General features: G+C 36.0%; 1 pseudogene; it reads right to left on the bottom strand.

Annotated features, from left to right (window-relative positions):
- Positions 1 to 2,854: 2,854 nt before the first annotated feature.
- On the bottom strand, positions 2,855 to 3,981 carry LOC141515576 (developmentally-regulated GTP-binding protein 2 pseudogene; annotated as a pseudogene).
- Between the last annotated feature and the right edge of the window lie 955 nt (positions 3,982 to 4,936).

Genomic DNA, 4,936 nt, shown 5'->3' with positions numbered 1-4,936 from the left:
TCCTTTTAAACTAAACATTTGGGAATTTAAAATTGTGCTATTAACAACAAACAGAATGAATTAAGATAAATTTGATCCCTTATGTAGTTTTATTATTAATTGTAACTATGTAAGTTATAATTTAATAAATAAATTTAATATAAATTTAATGTAAGATTATTTCTAATAATAAAGACAAAGAGGAATATATTGAGTAATCTTAAAAACTTGGTGAACTTTGTCATTGGGTATCTTTTCTCTATCTTAAGTAGACTCTTCCTTTTGTAATTACCTTTTGGTTCATGGAAAATTGTACTTAGAAAGTTTGTGGTAATTAGATGTTTATTGGGTATGAAGAACTTTTGAGGATTTATGATACTTAAAGATAAATTTTGGTTTGATAATTTCCAAATTTAAAGATTTATATTTTGCTTCAAGATTGAATAAGAAAGAGATATGTATAACTTTACAAGTTCATAATGTATGTTAAGAAAGGTTTTGTAATTGTCTCTTTATATCAGGAATATTTACTTGGCTTTTTAAAAGAGAAGTACTCTCAGAAAAAGGGTTTTGTAAAAGGTATTTTATGTGATTTGTATAAGGCCTACTAAATTTTCAAATCTGTAAGTTAATTTATTGCAATAATATGATGATATTGCTTATAGTTTTCATGGTAAATTAGAAATTGCCATTGCAATACTAAATCAATTAACCTTTGGGTTAATATTAAAAGCATCTAAAATTACTGTATCAATAGTAAGTAGAAAAATTTTTGCTATTTTGATCTAAATTTGTTGCCATTCCATGGTATAAATAAGAGTTATTTTGGTATTTTTCAATAATTTTGAAATATAAGATTAAATTCCTGAAGAATCTCATTTTCTTTTAGAAGAATGATATGAATATATTTGGGTAGAAGTGAATAAACTTATGAAATAAAATATAAAATTCATTAAAATATGCTTAATTTAAGAAAATCCCTTTGTTTTTTGTTTGTTCTAAGATATCTATTGTATTTTATGTTGTTTTTTACATCTGGAATTTAAAACACCTATAGAACCATATACAACTTATTTGAAAGTCACCTAAAGATATTCTAATTGTTTTTAAAAAAATTCTAGAAGCAATAGTTTGTTACTTATGTTTTATTTGAATATGGATAAAATAATTTGTGATACTCTCTTATTGTACCAATGTGAGATTAAAATTAATATTTGAACCTTGGGAACTGAACTCACTTGAAGTTCTGATTATTTTGAATTTCCTATTTAAGATCTTTTGGGACTGTTGAATTGACATTATTTTGTCTGACTCCAGGTACAAGCAGCAAAGGAAATGTTGTTGTACCAATGCTCTATTGATGCCATTAATCCTATGAGGTTACGTATTTGACACTGCATGTGACAGAGTCATTGGAATAAGGTTTAGGGAGCTACTATTCAGCATGCTCTGAAGTTGTACTCTTTTGACTTGATTTCCCAAATGTGACATTTTGCAAATGGAAATGTCTCACATGGTGGACTTAAAGTCTTTTTTTTTGTTGTTGTTGTTGTTGCAAGGCAATGGGGTTAAGCCACACAGCTGGGTAATTATTAAGTGTCTGAGGCTGGATTTGAACTCAGGTACTCCTGACTCCAGGGCTGATAGTTTATCCACTGTGCCACCTTAGCTGCCCTTAAATTCTGATCTCTTCCTGCAAACTGACATCTAAATAAATGAAGGATTTTTATTTTATGTTTCTAATTTTGTAAATTTCTATAATCTTGTCAGGTGATTAATATTAAAATCAGTTACAAAAATTTATGTCATTTGGCATCTGTTGTCAGTCACATGTTGCTGCAGTCTTCTGAAAAATATTTTAAAGAAAACACATTTTCAGTTAAGGATTTTTGATTCATTTTAAATATTAGCAAAAGGTAAAAACTATTTTATTTGTAAATCATTTATTGGATGCACTGTATTCTAAAGTATTATCAAATAAGTTACAAACTCTAAATTAATTTAGTATATCTTTAAGGAATTCCCTTTTGCAGTAAAATCCTCATTTTTATGGAAGTTCATTTTGTTGAGGAAAATAGCATCCTCCAAATGGGGAAATGAATGTTCAAAAGGAATAAGATAATGTCAAAAACAAAACTAGGTTAATTGCTATTTGTTTGTTTTTTTAAATAGAGGGAAGTCTTTATTATTGCAGGTGAGGAGGAATTTCTGCTCTTCACCCCCCCAGTCACAGAGTGGTCTGGGAGCCTTTCAGGATGCCTGGTGCAATAGGAGAAGACTCAGAAAGGATTGTTCCAGGTTACCAAAGTGGTACAACATAAAGCCAGGAGTCACATCTCCTAAGATATGAGGACTCTCACTGAAGGGATGGCAGGAGGGGAAAAACTTCAGCATCACCCAATCTCATACCAGTCATACATGAAAGAGAAACAATCACTGTTAGGCTCTAATGGCAAGAAAACTGATTCTAATGGAAGTCTTAGCAGACCCTCCTCCCCACCAAAGGAAAGCTGCTTAGCACACACAGCTCCATATAGCCAGTGCTGGCCACATGACAAGCCCACCTGAGCAGCACTGTCAGCAGCCTGGAAGGGTCTAGGCAGAGCTTGGAAGTTCTGATTTCTGGTTACAGGGAGCAAATCCCCAAGTTGAGGACCCATAATGTGCAAATCCCTCTGGCCTACACTGGCTTCTTTGCAGTCTTTCCTTATCCTCCTATTGAACAAGTTTCATGGAAGCATAAATATGTGACTCGAGGGTTGGTCTAGGTTTTCCTTCTTGGGTACACTCCCTCCCTCCCGACCCCCCACCCCATCTTTTTTCCTCCCTTTTCTGGCTAATAGATGATTACAGTCCATCAGATACCATTCTAGGGATCAGGGTGGGGGCAGGTGCTGATGATTAGGTTACTTCTTGACTATCTGGATGACATCCTCATGCTCCATCTTGTGAGTCAATCCCACTCTCTGAGGGCTGTACTTTGTGCTGGTTCCCCACACTAAAGCATACTTAAACTGGCTGGCAAGGGTTCGGTGAATCTGGTGGCACACATGCTCTACAGAATCTCCTTTCCGTAGAATAATGGCATCTGTAAAGTCTGGTCTTTGTCCTCTTTTTTTTTGGTGTAGATACATGTCAGGACCAAGTATTCCCAAAGCATTTCCAGTAAGAAGTCCAGGTTGAGCTTCATCCCACAGCTAATGACAATACTGTTGGGTTTTCGTGCCAGGCGATCAACTTCCTCCATTGAAATTTGATCAATTTTGTTATAAACATACAAGCAGGGCATGTACACTCGGTTGCCAACAATCACATCAATAAATTCACCTGGTGAACACTCTTCTCGGAAGAGAACTTCAGCATTGAAGATTTTGTACTCATGTAAGATGAGCTGCACAAGCTTTTCAGAGCACTGGCTCAATGTGACTGTTGAATTGAAGGAGATCCCACCACCTTTCTTTGGCTTAAAGTAGATATTGGGTCTGTGCTTGTTGAGTCGGATCCCCACAGATTCCAATTCCTTTTCCAACAGGGACCTCTGAACTTCTCCCTTGGTGGCATCCAGCATCATGATGACAACATCTGCTGTCCTAGCCACAGCAATCACCTGTCGGCCTCTGCCTTTCTCTTGTGCAGCACCTTCAGTGATTCCAGGAAGGTCTAAAAGCTGGATATTGGCTCCTTTATATTCAATGACACCTGGGATACATGTCAGAGTGGTAAATTCATAGGATGCAACTTCACTGGCCATGGATGTCATTAAGCTCAAGAAGGGAGACTTACCCACAGAAGGAAAGTCAATCAGTGCCACTCAGCATCTCCAGATTTCATCACATAGAAGCCTTCTCCTTTGGTGGCAGCAGATTTGGAGGGTTCCAAGAGCTGTGCTCTGTACTTGGCAAGTTTTGCTTTCAGCAAACCAAGATGGTACTCAGTAGCCTTGTTCTTCTGGGTACGGGCGATTTCCTTCTCTATTTCCCAGATCTTCTCCAGGATGCCCATGGAGGCAGCAGGAGCAGCGGAGGGGCTGCAAGTGTCGGTTAATTGCTATTTGTAACAGAATTTTCTGTATCTATCCACATGACAGTGGGGCAAGTCAAAATGTAAATTGTCATGATCTAAAAAGATCCAGCATTTCATTTCCTAGTGATGAAAATATGAGTTTTGACCTGTTTAAAATTTTATGTTTAGATATTTCTTTTACCAGAAAGGAAGATATCTATAAGTAACCTGAATGTATTTGGAAAAGCCTAGTCATTGACAGACAGAAGGACATCAGATATCTGTGGAAGAAAGATGAAAGGAACTTATAAGTTTATGTAATTGTTTACTTTCTTCCTCTTGCATTTATTTGTATGAGTTATTTAAGGGGACTGCCCCCTTTTGATCCCCCCTCCCCCCATTAGGTAGAGCTTACGTTTTTCTGCCTGTTAATTTTTCTAGTGACTCTAGGTTTCCAAGAGATGCTATCTCTTCCTCCAGTATACCCCTCATCTATTTTTCTTTACCCATTTGGTTGATCTATAGCTGGTGTAATGATGTCAGCTGTGATCAAAATGAGGGATAATCTTAAATAAGATTCTCAAAACTAAATTCCTGATAAAAAAAAAAGATTGATTTCTTTAGAGAGTACTCAGTCTTTACATATCAGTCACCTTGTCAGCTTGGTAAGAATTAAGACTTCTGTGTTGATTATAAACCCAGGAGGATAATGATCAAGATGCTGAGAGACTTGTCCTACAAGGAAGAGGCAACAAAAAATCGGATAGTATTATACAAGGATGATAGCCTTTGAGGCAACATAATATTGTGCAATTTTCATGATCAAGCTACAAAGGAGATTAATAACCTTTCATATTCTCTGTTTTTGTATAAAATTTGAACTCTTTCTAATGTGGTCACTCTTTCCCAGTTCAAGTGTGGTCATTTTCTTAATGGCCATCACCTACAAGTTAGA

The sequence above is a fragment of the Macrotis lagotis genome, chromosome 1 (assembly GCF_037893015.1).
Source record: "Macrotis lagotis isolate mMagLag1 chromosome 1, bilby.v1.9.chrom.fasta, whole genome shotgun sequence".
Taxonomy (NCBI): Eukaryota; Metazoa; Chordata; class Mammalia; order Peramelemorphia; family Peramelidae; genus Macrotis; species Macrotis lagotis.
The sequence above is the reverse complement of the archived record's forward strand: the minus strand, read 5'-3'. Positions and strand labels throughout refer to the sequence as shown.